Source organism: Colobus angolensis, unplaced genomic scaffold (genome assembly GCF_000951035.1).
Source record: "Colobus angolensis palliatus isolate OR3802 unplaced genomic scaffold, Cang.pa_1.0 Scaffold80, whole genome shotgun sequence".
Classification (NCBI taxonomy): Eukaryota; Metazoa; Chordata; class Mammalia; order Primates; family Cercopithecidae; genus Colobus; species Colobus angolensis.
Window position 1 is genome coordinate 1,728,724 of NW_012121821.1, and position 22,426 is coordinate 1,751,149.

Sequence of the window (22,426 nt, forward strand, 5' to 3'; positions counted from 1 at the left end):
CGCCCTCAGTGCGCTGCTACCCTGCTGCTGGGCCAGACTACCGCGGGCCCGGCTGGCATTTCACAGGCCAAAATCGAACAGAACCCCTAGTTTGCCAGGTATCAGTTTTGTTTTGTTTTTAAGCAGAAAATGGCATCCAAGCCTATTTTTGAAGTTTTACGCTGGACTATTTCAAGTCAAACTATATGAATGAAAAGTGCTGTTCCTACCTTATTTGGTTTAGGGCTAATAGCTATCGGAAGTGGCAGTTCTGAAGTCGTTACAGTAAGATTTCATAAGATAATCTTCTTGAATCATGTGGAAAATACTAGGAGGGAATTTAATATCAGATTATTATTTTAAAAAGCAGTTATTTGAAAGTACAAAGGTAGGGATAAAGGTAAATGTGAAACTGCATGGACTTTTACATTTGTGATGAGTAGTCGTCAAAGCTTCTTGCTTCTTAATTTTATCTGGAATGGAAGAACATAAATTGTAATTCCTTAGAGCTGAGATTACTTAGGAGTTTCAGTTTGCTTTTGTTTTTGCTACCAATAGACTAAATTGTCAAATAAGATATGGCAAACTAGGACTCAAATTAGTTGAAACCTGACTCTCTGAAGCATAGATTATATTCAGTACTCTCTGGTTTATCTCTTCATATTTTCATTTGCAGCGCTGTTGGCAAAATCGATTTTCAAAGACAGTTTTGTCTATAAAAAATCTTCAGGGTTCATATAACTTACAAAATTGTCAGTTCAGATTAATGGCAGATATTTGCAATATTTAACTTTATTAAATTTGCAATTTGTAAATAGTAACTTGAGCAGTGATATCGGTTTCAAATTTTTTTCTGCATAGAATTGTTTTTCAAAAAACCCCTGCTTTTTATCGATTCGTATTTTAGAAGTAACTTTAATGGCACTTCTTGGGAAATACAACAGGTTCTAATTTCACATTTTATCAATGGATTTCTAAAAAATACTGTGCTGGATAGCGAAGAGTAGATTTTATTGCCAGGAAATACATGTATGTTTTCTTTTTCCTCAGTGATGTGTTGGCTTATCTAATACTTGTGGTGAACTGGCCTTCGAAGACCAAAATCCACTGTACTGGCCCCTTGCCAGTAATTTCGAACACCAAGTTTATATCTGAACCATTTAAACATATATTCTTTTAATTTTGGTCCCAGCTGATATATCAGTCTAATTTCTGATGACTTTTATTAGGGTCGTATACGAATATCTGGAAATTTTTATATTAAGATAAGTAGCTCTTTGCCATCTAGAATTTCGTCACAGTGCCTAAACTGTCTGGCACGGTTGCAGCATACAATGTAATTGAGATTTTGAATCAACACATTGCTTTTTGTTTTTAAAAGTGCTTGTTCCAGTATTTTAACTAAGATGGTAGGTAATCCATTAAGTCAGAAATCCTTACTGTTTTGCTCAACTCAAAAGAATATCCAAAGACTATCCCAACAGTAAGGTTCATTAGTTTTTCTAATACATATGCCACTTATTAATTAAAAATAGATTTTAAGGCCACGTGTGGTGGCTCATGCCTGTAATCCAGCACTTTCGGAGGCCATTCCAGGAGGATCGCTTGAACCCAGGAGTTGCAGACCGGCCTGGGCAACATAGGGAGACCCTGTCTCTACAAAAATTAAAAAAATATTAGCTGGGCATAGTGGCTCACTCCTGTGGTCTCAGCTACTTGGGAAGCCGAAGTGGGAGGATTGCTTGGGCCGGGGAGATCAAGACTGTGGTGAGCCGTGATCACACCACTGCATTTTTGATTCTGTCATAATCTGGTCACAATCCCTCTAATTTTTCTGCACCTGTATAATTAATTTATCATAGTTATGGATTTGGTTGATGAATCTGATTCCCATGTTTAGCTTCTTGGTAAAATTATTAAGTTGGACAGTTTCCATGTCTCTTCTAACTCCAAGATCCTATAATATTGTTTTTGTTTATATAACTCTGCAGAACCACCTACTACATGTGGTTCAAACTTCTGATTGTTAACCTGTAACTTGCTATACATGTCAAACTGGTCTACCATAGCCAAATGTGATGGGTGTGGTCCAGCTTTGGAGAGTCTGGATCTGTCTCAGGATTGTGTTAACACCTGGAACATGCACAAAGATACATACATACCTGGACAGATTCCATGTTAAGCGTCTATTACTTTTTCTTCCTCATCTAATAGCGGAAAGTGCTGATTATGTCATAGGGTAAATGCCTAACTGCTTTTCGGGGATAGTTAAGCCCAGGCCTTAAGACAGTTTAATATTCAGTTTTGTTATTTAGGTCTGGGTTAGGGATACTGCCAGAGAACATCCAAACATTCCCGTAGTTGGGAAGGCTAGTTATCTGTGAGCATTCCAGATGAAATAGCCTATAATGGGTTATCACCTTTGGATCTTACTTCAGAGAAGATTGAGTTGGATCTACCTATCTGATTTAGCAGGATTAAATTGAATTTGGATGGGAGGGTAATCAGCTATTTAATTTGCCAGTCGTTAGTATTTCTTATTGCTGTATCTCAAGGATTTACTTTGAATATTCTGTATTTTCTCTTTCCTGGCCATGATGGACTTTCCTTTTAAAATGCTCAGCACAGGCTGGGTGTGGCGGCTCATGCCTGTAATCCCAGCACTTTGAGAGGCCGAGGCAGGGGGATCACCTGAGGTCAGGAGTTCGAGACCAGCCTAGCCAACATGGTGAAACCCCGTCTCTACGAAAAATACAAAAATTAGCCAGGCGTGGTGGCGGGCACCTGTCATCCCAGCTACTCAGGAGGTTGAGGCAGGAGAATCACTTGAACCCGGGAGGTGGAGGTTGCAGTGAGCCAAGATCATGCCACTGCACTCCATCTTGGGCGACAAGAGCAAAACTCTGTCTCAAAAAAAAAAAAAAAAAAAACTTGCTCAGCACAGTCCCTCATCCCTGTTCATATATTTGTCTGCAGAGTGTGCTGAAGTCATATTTATGGCTTCAAGGGAAGTACAAAAAAGGAAAGTACAGAAAAGATCAGTAATGCATCAAATAATTGACTTTATGAAAGATTTTGGTTATTGCCTTATTTAAGCTTCTGTTGCAAGTAACAGAAATGAACTAGTTTTAGCAAAAAGGAAGAAAGGAATTTGTTGGAAAACCATTGGAAGTCAAATGCAGGCAGACCTCATTTAGGGCCTGAGATCAGGGACTGGAAAATCTAGAATGTTTCCTGTCTCTAGTCTTTGTTTGCTTCACTGTTCTTTCTTTACTGGTGTTTTTTTTTTTTCTCTTCATTGTTAGATGTGGCTGCTCAGCAGCTCCTGAGTATTTATGTGTCCCTTCATAAGGAGGAACTATATTATTAAGCCTTGATCCTAAATTCCTGGGAGGTAGAACCTGATAGACACAGTTTAGGTCACATGGTTGACCTAGATTTTCCCTAAAGTCTCTTCTAATTCTACAGTTATCTGGTGTACATAGTACAGTCATATAGATGGTTTGATTTTGCATTTTTCCATTTTATGTTATGAGGTTATAGTCCTTAAAATGAATTGTGAACATTTTCTTTGATAACAACTAATTCATGCTGCAAATAATCATCTGTATATTTTCAGGAATTCACTGAATAAAATGCTGACCTCCATTGGCTCTTTAGGATAAGTTCATTAAAACTATATAAGTGGTACAGATATTTGAAATAGTAATAGTTTAGGGACCAAGAATTAATCAGTTGTTTTCCTTTTTCTTACACATATCTAACATTTTCTGCCTCTTCCTTTCCTTTAGGCTGTTCCTACTGCCCGGACCTCTCCTCTATCAGAACAGGTTGAAGTCCTTAAGGCCTTTCAGATGGTAGTTTGTGACATTTTCCTCATGCCACAGAATTTGTAATTTCCTTGTGCTTCTAAGGCATTTTGGACCATGGTTGGAGTACAAGTTTTACTATATTGTCTTGTGTTGTAGTTAAGTCCATATATATTCATCTTCACTAAACTATAAATTCCATATGTCAGTGAATCACCTAGAATGTTTCCTTTCTTCTTCTTTTTTTTTTTTTTTGGAGATAGGATCTCACTCTGTCACCCAGACTGGAGTGCAGTGGCACACTCATGGCTCACTGCAGCCTCGAACTCCCTGGAATCAGGTGATTCTCCCACCCCAGCCTTCTGAGTAGCTGGGCCTACAGGCACCTGCCACCATGCCCAGTTAATTGTTGTATTTTTTTGTAGAAATGGGGTTTCACCACGTTGGCCGGGCTGGTCTTAAACTCCTGACCTCAAGCAATCTCCAAGCCTCAGCCTCCCAAAGTGCTAGGATTACAGGCATGAGCCACTGCACTCAGCTAGAAGAATTCTGATAGGCTGTCAGCATCCATTGTTCCAGGTATAATAATTTTGACTTTTTCAAATACTCTGATGCTTTTATGGTATCCTGCTTGCTGCTCTCTTCTTTTGAAATTGGAGTTCAATCACTCTGCTCTTCTTTCTTAGTACTTGTCTGTTTCCTAGATTTTACAGGCTTTTCCATGAATACTCTTAATTTCCTGTATGAAGACAGAATATACAAATGATAGGATGCTTTCCTGTAACTGAGATGGCAGGGGGAAGGAGAGGACAGCAACTCATAGGAAAGAAATCAGCTTTTGTGGAGCACCCAAAATTTATCAAATCAGATAGAGAGGACAGGTGTAGAGGAAAATGAGCATGTATAAAGAGGGATAATGGGACAATAAAGTACAACTATGGAAAATTAAGTGGAAGGCTTTTAATGCTGTTAGGGAACTTGGATTGGGTTAATAAGTTATGAGACTGACATTTTTTCCTTGAAATGTCATAATCAAAGGTGAATGATAAGTTGTATAATCTACTAGTTTAGAGAATGAATTGAATTGGGAAATAAGTCATAGGACCAATAAAGAAGTGTTTTGAGAGTTTCTTTTAAGGAATGAGACCTAACGAGAGTAGCAGCACTGCAGTAGAAGTGTTGCTAAAGTACATTGGATAGAAATAAGCAGTTGGATATTGGCAAAGAAAGGGATGAATAAAAGGTGACATATAAGCCTGGGTGATGGAGAGAATGTGATCTCAGCAGGTTTGTGGGTGGAGGTAAAAATAAGTTTTGTTCTAGATCTCTTGCTTTTGAGGTGCTGGTAGGATATTCCTGTGGAGATGTGTAGTAGAATCCGAAGTGTGAAACTGGAACTTGGAGGGAGAGATCAAGGCTGGAAATAAAACATGTATGAGTAACGAGAGTTAAAAATAAAGAGAAGAAGAGAGCATTTGTTAGCTGGAGTCAAAGGAAGGGTATAGGAAAAGCATCATAGAGAAGAGAGAATTTGATCTGACTTTAAAAGATGCCGAGTCTGTCTATGGCATTCTGTTCACGAGCTTTCCTTGTTGAGGGAACATCACATTTACTAACTTGGGAGATAATACATGGGAAATGTTGGACAAAGAATACTGCATCCACAGTGACTTTTCTGAACTACAAAATCATTTCCCCTCCTTCCTTGCTTAACCCTCCCTCAGTGGCTTCTTATCTTTCTTCAGATAAAGGACTAACTCCTAAATGTCTTCATCATCACCAGTTTGAACACACATTCTGTCTCACACTCCTCCTCGTTCCTCCCTCTTCTTCCCCAAGACTGGACAGAATGTGAAGAAGATATGATTTCCACCAGATGGAGTATTCTTTATACTTTTTGGGGGTCCTTTGTGGTCACTTTTTGTGGCCGTGGTCAGGTTCTTATCCATAAAATAATTATTGATAACTTCCTAAAGTGAGAAATAATGATAAATCACATACTGCCCTCTTTTTTACAGAATTCTTTGCTTGCCTTATCTCTTCAAGTGTTGACTGCAAGGTTCCTGTACATTTACTTGAGTTGGCCACTCCGGTCACTGTGCCGTGATATCTGACACTTGGCTGTGGTAGTCTGGAGCAGCATTGTTACTGGGCATTGGTATGATTGGCTTACCCAGTTGTGTGCTGATTTGGAAACCACAGGGCAATTTATTGATACTTGGTTTCCTAAAAGAAAGTTGTGAGGGAATTTCTTTTATGAGAGGGGCTTTATTCACACAGATTAAAGAGGTTTATAAAATGCAGAGATGTACCTGCAGACCTTTTCCCCATATGAATGCTTCAGAATACTCACACCCTCCTGACCCAGTTCTCTCTTGCTACATTCCAACACAAGTCTACTGAAATGAAATCTCTGCCTTCTCCAAAAACCAAAGATGATACTGAATACCACATCTATCAGTGAGAAGGCCTGCCACTGGAAGAACGAAATACTCTAACTAAAACCAGTTTAAGCAACACTCGCAATTACTCTCTCACCTAATCAGAAGTCTAGAGGTAAGAAGTGCTGGTGTTGGTGCAGCCATTAAGCATTTTTATCAAAGATCCAGACTTCTCCCATCTTTTCTCTCAGCTATCCTCAGATTGCTATCCTCAGATTGCTATCCTCAGATTGCTGGCAATGAATCCCAGCGTGGCTTCAAGATGGCTGCCACACAAAGCATAAAGAAAGGGCCTGGGCAAAATGGGTTTCTTCTTGAATGGCTCTCTGACAAGGAAGGGAAACCTTTTCCAGATACTCCCATCAGACTCTCCATATATCTAATTTCCCCTCACTCTCAGAACGATCGCTAGTAAATATCCTGGGGTTGTGCACCATATCTCCCAAACAGTTTGGAATTCTGTTATCCAGAAAAGAAGAGATGGTTTTGGATGTGCAACCAGAAATGCCCACCAATCTGTACTGAGCAGGAATAAAGAAAAACATGGCAGTGTAAAAAAAAAAGTGGAGATCAATATAGGTGAAATAGAGAAAAAATGCTGGTATAGGAAGTGTTTTCAGCTGGGTTTGGTGGCACATGCCTTTAATCCCAGCACTTTGGGAGGCTGAGGCAAGTGAATCACTTGAGTCCAGGAGTTTGAGACCAGCCTGGGCAGCATAGTGAGACCCATCTTTACAAAAACTACAAAAATTAGCTGGGCATTGTGTTGCATGCCTGTAGTCCTGGCTACTCAGGAGGCTCAGGTGAGAGGATTGCTTGAGCCTGGGAAGCAGAGGTTGCAGTGAGCCAAGATCGTACCACTGCACTCCAGCCTGGGCAACAGAGTAAGACCCTGTCTCAGAAAACAAACAAAAATCCCCCAAAAGCCAGGAAGTATTTTCTCAGGGTCTAGCTTCCAGGTGAATGGCATATCCTGATTCTAGGTTTATAAAAATAGTGTATTGTTCATAACATTTGTCTAAAGTGACACATTTACATACAGTATATAGTATTGAGTAATTTCCAACTCTTTAAAAATAATGGGAACCCTTCCATGTGGTAGTAATTATGTTTTTAGTATCTGTTGACTGAGAAAATATGTAACAACAAAAGCTACTATAAAACTTTGAAATAAGTTCTTGTAAATATGAAAACATTGTCATATATTTGGAAAGTATACATGTGGAAATTATGACTTATAGGGTCTATGGACACTTGATTTCTTGCTTTATGGATACTCTTAGGGAAGTTCTGGTCTCAACTTTGAGTAGCTCATTGTCGTCTTGCTTTAGAATGTGGGGTATAGGGGAAACTTCTATTTGAAAATTTGAGCCATAGCGGAAATTTTGGAATTACAGGGAAACTCCTCAGAATCCTCTTACAATAGCATTTGTGTATGTTATGCCAGACAATGTACTTTATACTAAGACTGGACTTTTAAATCATCTCAGGGATTAGAAGTCAATTACAATAAATAAATACTTTTTAAAAATTATATTTTTAGGTAAATGAGCATTGTTGTTAGGACTACAGTGCTATTTTAAAGTGAAATTTAGTTGATTTGCATGTGAGTGTACACCTACAGGTCTCCGTTATAGCCATGACATGTCTTCTGTTACTATAAATTACATAACAAATCCTTATGGTTTCTTGGGTCACTTATTTTATTTAAAGACAAAAACATCTTTCAGTACATATGTAAGACTTAAGGCATTATTGAAAATAAGCCCATGCAACATAGTAGAATCTATTTAAAAACAAAACAAAACAAAACTCAAGGCCAGGCACAGTAGTTCATGCCTGTAATTCCACCACTTTGGGAGGCAAGAAAGGAGGCACTTGAGGCCAGGAGTTTGAGACCAGCCTGAGCAACATAGCAAGACCTTGCCTCTACTAAAAATTAAAAAAAGAAATTAGCAAGGTGTGGTGGCACGCACCTGTGGTCCCAGCTCCTCTGGAGGCTGAGGTGGGAGAATTGCTTGAGCCCAGGAGTTCGAGGCTGCAGTGAGCTATGATTGCATCACTGTACTCCATTCTGGGTGACAGAGCAAGACCCTTTCTCAAAAAGAAAAAAAAAAAGCAAAACCAAAAACTGAAAAACAACTCAGGACAGTCCTTGTATAAATTAGTAGCCCTAAATTTTATGTTTGTTCTTTCATTTCTCTCTCTCTCTTTTTTTTTTTTTTTTTTTTTTTTGGAGACAGGGTCTCCCACTGCTGCCCTGGCTGGAGTGCCATGATCCCAGGCAGGATCATAGCTCACTGCACACTGCAGCCTTGACCTTCTGGGCTCAAGTGATCCTCCCACCTCAGCCTCCTGAGTAGCTGGGACTACAGACTTGTGTCACCATGCTGGCTAATTAAAAAAAAAATTATATAGAGATAGGGTCTCCCTATGTTGCCCAAGTAGGTCTTGAAATCCTGGACTTAAGCAGTCCTCCCGCCTTGGTCTCCCAAAGTGCTGGGATTATAGGCATGAGCCTCCACACTCAGTACATTTCTTTTGTTTTTATTGTGTTTGATTGTCAGAGAGCCTGAGTTTGGTTAGGGTTGAGAGAGAACTATAGGGCCTATTATAGGTGAATACTTATTTTATCTTAGATTAGTGGTGTGTAGCTAGGGCAAGATAAGTTCGTATCTTCCTGTAACAGTCCAGATTAGATAGGGCAATGGGTGAGAAGTTGTTTTGCAACTCTGGTCTCAGTAATTGAGAGCAAAAAGGAAAAAGTGGACTGTAGTCCCCCTTGTTTCTGATTTTGTGGGGTGCGAATCCTTCTAGTTAGATCGTCTTAGGGGACCAAGAAGAGGAGGGTTGAGGGCAGAGCATGTTTACCTGCATGCAGAGCCACTTGAAAAATTGTAGGCTCATTTGCATATTTGCATCCTTGTGTACGTGTTCATGTTGCAGGGGAGTCAGTGTGGTATTATGAAAAGAACATCAGACAGTGAATTGGAAAACTAGGTTTTTCTAGTCCTGTTCTTGCCTGAGTCATTTAAACTTCTTGTGCTTCAGTTTTCATATCTGCAAAGTGAATGAATTAGACTGGGTAATACCTGATGTTGCTTTAAGATTCAGTAGGCTGGGCATGGTGGCTTATGCCTGTAATCCCAGTACTTCGGGAGGCTGAGGTGGGCGGATCACCTGAGATCAGGAGATTGAGACCATCCTGACCAACATGGTGAAACCCTGTCTCTACTAAAAATACAAAAATTAGCTGGGCGTGGTAGTGTGCGCCTGTAGTCCTAGCTACTCAGGAGGCTGAGGCAGGAGAATCACTTGAACACGGGAGGCAGAGGTTGCAGTGAGCCAAGATCATGCCACTGCACTCCAGCCTGGCAACCGAGTGAGACTCCATCCCCCATACCTTCCTCCAAAAAAAGATTCTGTAATTTATGGATTATTTTAAAGTCTCCAACTTTCCTTAAGTTTTAATGGAAAAACATATTTAATACAGTGTACAAAATTATGTCTTCTTTTTAAATATTTTGTTCAAGTTGACTATCTTGTGCAATTCACTATAAATGTTACACTGCATCTAAGATCTTGTGTTTGAACTTCCTAGCCCAGTGTGCCCAGTAATTTGATCTATTGGCAAAGTTACATAACCCTTTTAAAGATTTAGTATTAAAGAATAGATTACAACGTATCAGAAGCATCATATTAAATATCTTCACAGTGAAGGACTAAAACTTCACTGTGAGTTTTAAAGAAAAAATCTTGGCTAATTTGATGATTTTAAAAAGTGTCTTCTCTTGCCTGTAAAGTTTACTTATAAGATTTGTCTTTTTTTATGAGAGAATATTTTATACACAAAAAAGAATATATAGTGTCTATATAAGGTATAACAAATATTTTTTAAAAATCTGGGTACCCCCATCCGGCTTCAGAAATGGAATGTGAAGATGCCTGTGAGACACACATTTCCTCTATTCAGAAGTACCCACAGTCCTATATTTTGTGATTATTGTTGAACACAAATAACTGATAAACTCTTGCTTTCTTTATAATTGTATCATAGATGTATGTCTCTATATCATATTGTTCAGTTTTGCATGTGTTAGAACATTATATAAATGTTATCGGCCAGGTATGGTGGCTCACACCTGTAATCCCAGCACTTTGGGAGGCTGAGGTGGGGGGATCACCTGAGGTCAGGAGTTCGAGGCTAGCCTGGCTAACATGGCAAAACTCCGTCTCTACTAAAAATACAAAAGTTAGCTGGCATGGTAGCACGTGCCTGTAGTCCCAGCTACTCGGGACGCTGAGGCAGGAGAATTGCTTGAACCGGGAGGTGAAGGTTGCAGTGAGCCAAGATCGTGCCATTGCACTCCAGCCTGGGTGACAGAGTGAGATTCTGTCTCAAAAGAAAAAAAAAAAAGTTATCATCTGCTGTGTATCCTCTGTGACCTGCATTTTTTTTCTTTGTAAATTGTATTTTAGGTTCAAGGGATACATGTGCAGGTTTGTTACATGGGTAAAGTCCATGTCGTGGGAGTTTGGTGTGCAGATAATTTTGTCACCCAGGTAATCAGTATGGTATAAGTAATTTTTCAATCCTCACCCCTCCTTCCACCCTCAAATAGGCCCCAGTGTTGATTGTTCCCTTCTTTATATCCATGTGTACTCGATGTTTAGCTCCCACTTAGAACATGTGGCATCTGGTTTTCTTTTCCTGCATTAATTTGTTTAGGATTATGGTCTCCAGTTCCATCTATGTTGCTTCAAAAGCCATGATCACATTTTTTATAGCTGTGTAGTATTCTGTGATGTATGTGTACCATGTTTTCTTTATCCCCCACAAAATTATGTTTATATTATCTATATTGGTGTATATAACTCATCTTTCTAAAACTTAGCATTTCTTTTATTATCCATATGTTTTTCTACTTTCTAATTTATTTATGCTCCTTGGCCATTTATCCATTAGGATTCTTGTGTTTTCCTATGGAATCAAATTTGTATTTTCTCCTATTGCTTTCTAGCTTCATTATCTATATGTTTAAAAATAATAATAATAGTGATGATAACAGTGATAATAGCAACTACTGACATACAGATATGTACTATGTGTCAGGCACTATTCTAAATATTCATTTATTTATTACAGTTTTATCAAGGAAGTACAATATCATCATGATAAATCATATATTAAGGTTAAGGACTGAGGCAAGAGTGTTCAGTAATTTGTATGAGTGTGATTTAATCTGGCAGTCAGGCTCCACAGTCCATGTTTGTAATCATTACACTACTTTGACTCCTATGTAGTCTTTTCTTTTAATTATGCTTTTTCCCATTTAACTTTTTAAGATATTTAAACATTTCTGTGACATTCAAAAGAGAACAGCCCTAGTGTGATGTTCAGATGGGTTCTACTGTACAACACCAGTTGCTCAAAGCCTTGACAGAATGTAATTTTCCATGATTTTGTTCTATAGGTCTTTTAAAAATTCTCTAGGATTCACTATTTCTTTTCTTTTTCCTAACTGAGAGGGGGAAGTATGCCTTATTTATTATCCTTCTAAAATATTTCAGTTTTTCACTTTTGGTCTGTGGTTTGGAATTGATTCCATTGTTTTCCTGTGTGTGTTCGGACTAGTTTCTTCATATTTGGACAATGCCTTCCTCTTTTGAAAAATATTGATATGACTTTAGATGAATCACTTAATCTTCCTGAGCTTTGACTTTTTCAAGTAAGTTGCATCTGTTAAGTAATGAATATTTTAAAATCAGACATATATAATTGCTAATCAGAACTCCTTTTCAGTATGAATTAATTAACCAAGGGAGATCATGAGGGGAAATACAGGAAGTTTTTGATAGTGATTGGAAACTACTGATATTACCCAGACCCCTCAAATTACAGAAGAAGAAACATTGGCAGAGATGTACCACAATTTTCTTCTACAGCTTTAATTTTTTTTCTAAGGTAGCTAGTTATCTTTTTTCTTATATTCTGTGGCTTTTTTTTTTTGAGATGGAGTCTCACTCTTGTCACCCAGGCTGGAGTGCAGTGGCACGATCTCAGCTCGCTGCAACTCTCTCTCCCAGGTTCAAGTGATTCTCCTACCACAGCCTCCCGAGTGGCTGGGATTACAGGTGCCTGCCACCATGCCTGCCTAATCTTTATATTTTTAGAAGAGATGGGCTTTCTTCATGTTGGGCAGGGTGGTCTTGAACTCTTGACCTCAGGTGATCCACCCACCTCGGCCTCCCAAAGTGCTGGGATTACAGGTCTTTTCTGTTGGTTTCCACACCCAGCTTCTGTGGCTTTTTTGATGTCTTAGTTTTTCCAAGCTCTTGGGTAATTTCTTAATATCTCTTATTTAAACATGTTTAAATATCTCTCATCTTAAAAGCAAAAAGGCTGTTCAAACCTGCCCCCACCCCACGATCAATCTATTTTACAAGTTGCTTACATCCTTGCTGTCTCTGTTTATCTACCATCCATCCAAAAATATGTATTGAGCCCTGTTACATGTCAGGCACTAACTTGTCTAACCTGAGGTTACGATATGGACCAGAGAAACACAGGACCTCATTCTCAGGGTCTTTCCTTCACAGTTTGGAACCAGCATGGCATGTTGTAGAAAGAGTAAGTAGACTATTTTGTGGTAGGAGCAGGAGAGAGCATGGTTAGAGTTTAGGGCAAAGAAGACCAGATTATATGGGGCTTTTAGATCATTATGAGGAGTTTAGATAGTATTCTGTGTGATGGAAGCCATTAGAGGATTTTAGGTAGGCAGTGGCAAGATTTGATCTGCATTTTAAAATAATCACTCCAGCTGACTCGTGTTGAATGGATTGTAGGCGGCCAAGAGTGGAGGCGGTAAGCCATTTAGGCCTACTTCAGTGGTTCAGATAGGAATTGATAATGGTTTGGACCACAGTGGTGGTGGCAGAACTGAGACCTTGCTGATTGGATATAGAGTCTAAGGAAAAGAGAAGAATCATCTATACTATTCCATTGAAACAGTTTTGGTTGAAGCCACTAATGGTGTTCATATCATTGAGCCCAGTGAGGTCAATTTGGTCCCTGTCTTCCTGACTTCAGGTTATTTGATACACTGACCACCCACTCCTTCTAGAAATTGTCTTTTCTCTTGGTTTCTAACAATTATTGTTAGATATATGATTTTAGGCAAATTAGTTATCTGTGCCTCAGTTTTGTCACTTATAGAATGGAGATAATATTGTATCTACCACATAGGTTATTGTAGTCATTAAATGGGAGGATATATGTGAATTACTTAGCACAGTAATTCACAGAGTTAATTCCCAGTAAGTGTTAACTAGCATCCTCATTGTCGTCATCATCATCATCATCATCTTCATCATTCTGGGACAACACTTTCCTTGACCTCTCCTTTTTCTGGTCTCTGCTCCTTCTTGATCTTCTTTGCTAGTTCTTTCTCCTTCAATTGAATTCTGAATGTTGAAGTTCCTCAGGGCTCTGACATTTACTTTTCTCATTTAGTACACTTTCTTAGACAATCTTATTTATTCCATGGCTTCAGTTCTGTCTGTATATAATCAGCTCTCCCCATCTACCACTCAGCCCAGTTCTCATTCCTGAGCAGACAGAGGAAAAGATGAGCAGTAGCCCTGAGGTAAGAGTGTAACTCATTGAGGATTGGGAAAGAAGAGTAGTGTGGTGCTCTTCTAGCTTTCAAAGGATTTGGGAAGCACTGCCATGCTGCCTCTTGAAAAAGACAGCTAACCTAAGAAATACTGGGGGCATTGCCTGGAAATCCTGGATAGCACTCCAGTCAGAAAAAAGAAACTTCAATATACAGACAGAACTAAAGCCATGGAATAAATAAGATTGTCTAAGAATGTGTACTAAATGAGAGAAGTAAAAGGTAAAAGCAGAATTCCATGTATTCATTTGCCTCTATATCATCTCCATTTAAATGGCTGTGCCTTACATACCATAAACACATCACAAGCTGAGCTTTTTTGGCCTGAACTTAAGCCTCCCCACCTTGTTACCTAGCTAAGTAAATGGTACTGCTATTTGCCCAGTTACTTGAGCCAGAATTGGAGTCCTCTTAAATTTTTTTTTATTGATCTCATGGCCTGTGTCATTTCTTTGCCTAGATTTTTGCAGTGGTCTCCTAAAAGTGTCTCACCACCTTTGTTCTTACACCACTCCCATCCATTTTCCACCTTTCAGTCATGTTTATCTTTTTATTTTGCAGATGTGATTATGTTACTCTCCTTCACTTACTTCCCTTTCTTTTTAGGATGAAATTCCAAATTCTTATACTGGCTTCCAAGGTTTGCATCTGTCAGCCTCATCATTTCCTCCCCTGTTCCTCACTGACACCTCCACCACACTGCTCTTCTTTCCCAGTCTTCAGTGAGCTACACTCTTACCTCAGGGCTACTGCTCATCTTTTCCTCTGTCTGAAATACTTCTTTCCTTATTCTTAATCTGGGCAACAGTCTTAGCCTTTATTCTTACTTTAAATGTTACTTCCCAGGAAGGCTTTCTCATGCCCCCCAACTGGAGTACATCCCTCTGTTGTATAGGATCTTCCCCACTCTGCTTCTCTGTGATCCTTACTGCACTTGTTCATAATGTCTTTTGCTTCACTAAGAAATGAGCTTCGTGGTGGCAGGGACCATGGCATCTTCTTTCTCACTCTCTCCCCAGCATCTGTTTGTTAAATAGAGTGAGGAATAAATGCAGCATGGGTGTGCCCAGTTTGGGGAAGGAGAGGCCTTCTAGCTGGGTTGCTGTGTATGTCTTAATCTTTCAGTGTGACAAAAGAGGAGAACAGAAAAGTTTCAGTTTTCTGTAGATTTACTTTCAGAGCTCTCCTGCAGCCTTCAGGTAGACAGCAGGGAAGCAGCATCAGACTGAAGGCGGCTCTAGTGAGGAGATACTGTTCTGGAGTTGAAGTTTCTTTTTTCGGATTGGAGTGCTATCCAGGATTTCCAGGCAGTGCCCCCAGTATTTCTCAGGTTGTCTTTTTCAAGAGGCAGCATAGCAGTGCTTCCCAAATCCTTTGAAATCTAGGCATGAGCATTGCCACAGAACCCTTGTTTCATGTGGCTTCCAATGTCAGAAGTGCTTGTTAGTGTTTTCTGTTGGATCCAGATAGATACTGTGAAGTTTTAAGCTCTCCATACCTCATGGCCTACCTGCCCTCTGCCTTTCCTCCTATTTAGAACCCCACTGGGAATCTGCTGAATCTCACTAACTTGCAGTAACAATATTTGTGCATGAGATGAGTTAGGAGTTGGTCTTTTCTTCAATATAGCCTCTCTACATGATAGCAGCAGTTTTTCAAAGTGGGTTTATTCTTTTAGTTTCTAGTGCTGATGCAGGTTTTCCCCTGTTTTTATACTTATCATTTTAATGGGAACTGGTGGAAATCTGATTGAGGAAAAACATGGGTGAGCTCTTTTTGAAAGGTATTTATTTTATTACCACCTTTGTCCTTGTACGTGTGTGCACATGCATGTGTGAGCAATTTCTTTCTCTCTTTGCTTTTAAAAAACTCCTTCTAGGCATTTTTTTTGTTTTGTTTTGTAACTTTATATGAGAGACATTATTTTTAATAGGAACATTTAAATCATTTATATTTTATGTTATGGACATATTTGATGACACTCTTTGTACTATAGTTTTAACCTCTTTTTGTGATTTTTTCCCCCTCGGTTTTCAATCTTTTGCCATGTGGTTTCTGTGGGGATTTTTGTTTTGTTTTGAGACAAGGTCTCTGTTGCCCAGGCAGGGATGCAGTGGTGCGATCATGGCTCCCTGTGGCCTCGAACTCCTGGGCTCAAGTGATCCTCCCACCACAGTCTCCCAAGTATTAAATAGCTGGGACTATAGGCATGCCCACCACATCTGGTTACTTTTTAAAAAAATTATATGCAGACAAGATGGCACTATGTTGCCTAGGCTGATCTTGCACTCCTGGCCTTAAGTGATCCTCCTGCCTCGACTGCCAAAGTGCTGGGATTACAGGCGTGAGCCACTGTGCCTGACCTTCCATGTTTTATTCACTTTTATCTTTCATAGGGATTATTTTAGGTTCTATGACCTTGAAAAAGTATCTAAAGACATCATTGAGCCTTACCTAATTATTAAATTGAAAAAATAAAAAATGCAGTAACATTTGACTCTTTTCTACAGGAGAACTCAGGATTCTTGTCTTTTTCTCTGCCCTGCCTTTGTTAGCTAGAGTGGGGCCTGTAGATACACATGACTATTGTTGAATAGTTGACATTCTATATGATTTTGTATTATACATTCTCCCTTTTAAGGATTATTTTTATCTTTTTCATTAAATCATATGACATTTATTGCATTCAGTGACTACCACCACAACTTTTATATGTTAATTTAACTATCCTTAAGGATATGGATTCATACATCATTTGGCTAGAGTATATTTTTGAGTTGATGTCTCCCTATTTTTTGATAGGGAAAGATATATACCTGTTTATTTCCTGAGCCCTTCTGTTATCTGAGGAAATTAAACACTATTATATAACATGTTAACTCTGCCTTGCAAAACAACATTTAATTGATAGGAGGATTACAAAGAAGCATAATTGGGAGGCTATAAAATTCTTATATAGAATAACCTAAAAGCAAATATTTTAATTATGGAATATAAAAAGTTGCTAGCATTCTATACAGAAGAAGAACCTAGGAAAAAGGAATTTACCACAAATTCAGGTGATAAATTATATCAGTCACAAGGTTATTGCTAGGAATTCAAGACCTGTAATGTCATAGATAATTCTCAGGGTCTCAAGGCACAGTTAGTTATAAGCCCTAGAACAGATTTGTTTTTGAATGAGAGTGAGCGATATTGGCAGTTTTAGTTGAATTGCAATAAATGTTTTATAACTTCTATTGTGCTATTCACATTGGAGTTGACCAACTGTTTATTTTATCAAATACTTGCTTTATTAGTGTATTTGCTTCATGTGTACACAGAGTTGGATCACTCTACATGATTCACTGAAATAGCTGGTCACAAAATTTGAAATTTCTTTTTTATCAAATATAATGATTTCTCTGACAGTCACTAAAACATAATTGTTGAAATGGAAAAAGTAATCTTAGTTGAGTTGTATATTAGGCAATCATCTCATTCTTTCCCTGTGCAAAAATAAATTAATTAAACCCTCCAACACTCAAACATATGCATACATGCGCCACAACCACACATCCATTCTCTTTCTCTCTTTTAAACCTCTTCTTACTTTTCAATCTCCATAAGGGAAGTAAAACTCACTAAGCATGCTTCTAGATGCTTTCAAAAACGTTCTCTCATTTAACTCTTCCAAAACTTAATGAAGTACATGTTATGATCCACATTATACAAGTGAGGAAACAGGATCTATAGAGATTCATAGGAAGCTGAGGATCTTAGACAGTAACTAAATTGCTTAAAATATATCAGCTTGTTAAATGATGGAGTCAAGATTTGAACCCAGTTTGGACTCTTTCCTGTATTCTGCACTGCCTAGACAGCAATACAGGATACTCTAGTCCCTGGGAACTAGGATACTATGCACAAAGATGAAGGAAAACAAGAAGTGCCATTCGTTCAATGATATTGAAACATTTATTGAGCCTTTATTTTACAGAGGTGAAAGGCCACTGGCTACTGTCACGGAGTTTAAAAGAGAAGCAGATTTATAAACCTAAACTTCAAACTGCAATAATAGAGATCCTGAAGTAGGATGTAGCGTGGAGGAAGAGCTGATTAATTTTCTCATGGAAGTGATAGGGAGAAGGAAGTGGGGGACAATTGTGAAAGAAATGATTTCTAAATATATCATAAATATAAATGATTTGTAAATAATATTCTGCCTAGAAGAAATGATACCTAAACTGTGTTTGAAGGTTAAAAAATATTGGAGTACTATGCAGCCATAAAAAGGAACAAGATGATGTCCTTTGCAGGGACATGGATGGAGCTGGAAGCCATTATCCTCAGCAAACTAATGCAGGAATGGAAAACCAAACACCACATGTTCTCACTTATAAGTGGGGGCTGAACAGTGAGAACACATGGGCACAGGGAGGGAGGCAACACACAATGGGGCCTGTTGGAGGGTGGGGTAGGGGGAGGGAGAGCATTAGGAAAAATAGCTAATGCATGCTGGACTTAATACCTAGGTGATGGACTGATACGTGCAGCAAACCACCATGACACACGTTTACCTGTGTAATAAACCTGTACATCCTGCACATGTACCCTGGAACTTAAAATAAAAATAAAAATTTTAAAAAGAGTCCATTCTGCATATGAGATGGAGGATGTGGGTCATATGGTGAGGGTAGACAAGACCGTATAGGAAATATAAATGGTTGGCTATCATCAGAACATTATATTTATTTGACAGATGTTTACTGAATGCCTACTAAGGGTTAGGCATCATCGTGGGAAGTTGTAGAACTAAAGTTAGGGACAGGAAAGTTCATGAAGCATATAGTGTACCAGAGAGTGTTGAGGATTGAGGTTCTATACACAGGGAAAGAAACGAACCTGATAGGTCTTTAATATCAGGATACATTGGTTGGATTTCTTTCCCCTGTAGGTTCTAATGAGCCATGGAAGCATGTTATGCAGGTTTATGGCATGGTCAGAGCTAGTACACAGCATTTTGCAGTAGTGTGGAGGGTGAATGTGAGGGGAATTAGATTGAAGGCAGAAAGACCAATAAGAGGCCATTACTTATTGTAGATGGGAGATGAAAGGGATGTATTTGAGCAGTATCTTGGAAAAACATTGACAGTACTTAATATTGTTTGGATATGAATGGTTACAGTAGAAAGGAATTGAGGGGACTCCCAGGTTTGAGGTTTTAGTGCCTGGGTAGATGGGTCTACTATTTTTCTTTTTCTTTTGAGTCAGGGCCTCACTGTCACACAGGCTGAAGTGCAGTGGCCCAATCTTGGCTCACTGCAGCCTTGATCTCCTGGGTTCAAGCAATCCTCCCGCCTCAGCCTTCTGAGAGGCTGGGACCACAGGTGCATGCCACCATGCCTGGCTAATTTTTGTATTTTTGGTAGAAACAGGGTTTCACCATGTTGCCCAGAATGGTCTCAAACTCCTGAGCTCAAGCCATCCTCCCACCTCGGCCTCCCAAAGTGCTGGGATTAAAGGCGTGAGCCACCACACCCTGCTGAAGGAACTACTTTCTAACAAGGAAATACAGACAGATTAATTAGTGAAGAAAGCAAGTAATAAATGATTTGAGTTTAGAATATAATAAGCAGTTTGAAGTACATGTGGAATACTCAGATTCTTTGAAAAACATCTTTTAATCACCTAAAATTCATGAAGAAAAACAGTATAGGACAAAGTGGAAATTTTACAAAATATTTAATTTCTTCTACTTTATGATCTCATTCAGGACTTTTCCTCCCTCCTAAGCCCAACATGATGTCAAAGGATAGTTGATAGAAGTCATTAAATATACTTTTTAGTGGACTATAAGGAGTCAATTTTCATAAAACTTCTCTTTTATCTGCTATATCAGATGCAAGCCATCATTATAATTTTATTTAATAATTTTCTATTTTCTGCAACAGTATGTAAACTTATGGGGAGGGATACAGAAATTCAGATACAAGAACAGATATTTACTTGTAATTTCCTTTGCTAAAACTTTTTATTCCATGAATGGGTGGCAAAGTTCTGACTTAAAATATATGAAATATGATTTAAGGATCTGTATTTTTAAGGCTTATATTTAGCTCACTAAAAATAGTCTTTTAGTGATATAGATACTGTAGTTTATAGTCTTAAGCATAGGATTTAGTCAGCTTGCATTAGCAGGTTTTTTCTTTAGATAAAATGGTGTATTGAGACACTGGATCTTTTTTTATGTGTAAGCTTTATTTTTATAAAAAACCTGCACATGGCTCTTGGTACAGGGGAACTAAGGTGAAAAAACCTGCCTACAACTCCACCTCTTTCTATTTCTGTCTCACTCCTCTGAAGTCATGTTTTAAAATCATTATTCTAGTAGTTACTTTAATAATTTTGGTTAATATAGTTATAGTGCTATTTATTGGTGCATCAGTTTCAGATAATAACCAGTTACAGAATGTAAGTATTTATCTGCTATCTCTTCACCTTTCTGTGTACCATTGTTAGACTTACAGGCTAAGCTGCTCTGGCAAAGAGATTACAAGTGGAGCGACTTACCGAAAGTAGAAGTTTCCCTTTCATATACTAGTCCAAGGTTGGGCTGGTGAATAGCTTTGCCTCATGACCTGTTAGGTTTGTCTTCCTCATCAAGTGCCTTCCTTCTCAGGGTTCAAGCGTACTGATGCAGTTGTTGCCATTTCTCAGGAGGGAAGAGGAAATCCAAATCAAGTGACTTTGTCTTTAAAGGAGATGACCTGAAAAATCATACATGATACTGAATTACATTCCGTTTTTCCACAACTTACTATCATGTTCACATCTAGCTGCAAGGGAAGCTGAGAAATGAGGCTGTATGTTCAGTTAAAATTTCAGGAGGTTCTATTGCTAATAAGAAGAAGGAAGCATGGACTCTAGGGGTCAGTTAGCGTTTCCCAGTCTAGTTGGTGTCTTCTAACCCTCTACTTTATAAGAGAGGACACTGATACCCTGAATCTTTCCTCCACCTTTCTTTCCAGCCTTCTTTACATTTTGTTGCTGTATACTTTTTGTTTCACAATGTGAAGCTGCTAATGCTCACAGTCTGTTCTGAAATCACAGTCAAATATTTGTCCATAGGTTGTCTCCAAAAGCTTATATTGTTATGACTATGTGCTCATTGATTACTTCCAGGTCACAATGCGAGCTGTTAATGTGGTTCTTTCTCATTAGTTCTGGGATCATGATCACAGCTATTGGAAGAAACAGACATTTTTCTATCATCATGGCAAATGGATTGATTTTCCTTGTATTTGTTGATTGATTTTAAATCAAACATTCTATCTGTAAGGTGTGGATTTAGGCATTGACTTGTTAGATCACTAAGAAAGCTACAGTGCTTAGTGCTTAGTGTCCAAGAAACTTTCAGTTGCTTCAGTAAATAAGATCTTCACATTGTCATTTTATTGTGACCAGAAGGTACTCAGTCACTTTTGCAGCTGAGGAAAATCTTTAGTTTTTGGTGTTGAGACAAGTTTGTGAGCTCTGAGTGATCGAAGTAAAGTAGCTGTCTCCTGGCCTTTAATGTTTGAATATGAGAGGGCAGTCGCATCTTCTGATTAAATTAAGAATCTCTTTGGGATATTTAGGATAGAAGGGATGACTAATGAGAGAGAAACTATGGACTTTTGGAAGTGGTCTCACTGTCCTTGGCATTAGACTTCTCATCCTTACAGACTCTGTTGTTTTCTAAAACAAGGACATCAGTCTAGGGGCACAAGGGCCTCTGCCCTTGAGGAGTTTGGAATGTAGTAGAAGAGATTAAAGTTTAATTCAAATTGTGGCTCCATAATTTACTGACCATATAACCTCAAGCAGGTAATTCTCTAAACTTCAGTTTCTATTGGAACAAATAGCCCCCAAATTCAATGACTTGAAATGCTGAAAGTTTAGTTATTGTTTGTACTATGTGTTCACTGTGGTCCAGATGGGAGCTCTGCTCCATATCTCCTTATCCCAGGATCATGACTAATGGAGCAGCCACCATCTAATTATAGAACATTGCTGGTCCCTGCTGCAGAGGGAAAGAAAGCTCTGGAGGGTCTCGCACCAACAGTTAAGTGCTCTGGGTTGGAAGCAATACACATAATCATTTCTGCTCACAATTTATTGCCCAGAGCTAGCCAGCCACATGTTCCCACCCAACCACAAGGGGGCCAGAAAGTGCATTCCTACCATATGCCTGGAAGATGGAAAGCCAGAATTACTGTGTACAGAGTAATAATGACTACTACATATAGGAGTGCCTAGCTCAGGGTTGATATGAGGATTAAATGAGGTTACACACATATATATACACACACACACACACACATACACACAGTACAGGTGCTCAAAAATGATTATTGTTAATAATCTCATCATAGATGTATACATGCAAATATTCAATAACAATATACAGGGAGACTAAAGGCTTTATTATAAGGTTAAAAGACTTTATCATAATATATACGAAAATGCTTTGTAAATAATAACATACTGTGCAAATGCA

The 22,426-nt window shown here is 38.7% G+C and overlaps 1 protein-coding gene across 4 annotated transcripts in view; it reads left to right on the forward strand.

Annotated features, from left to right (window-relative positions):
• MSRB3 (methionine sulfoxide reductase B3) overlaps nt 1–22,426 on the forward strand; it is a 190,136-nt gene that overhangs the window by 762 nt on the left and 166,948 nt on the right. The window lies entirely within an intron of this gene.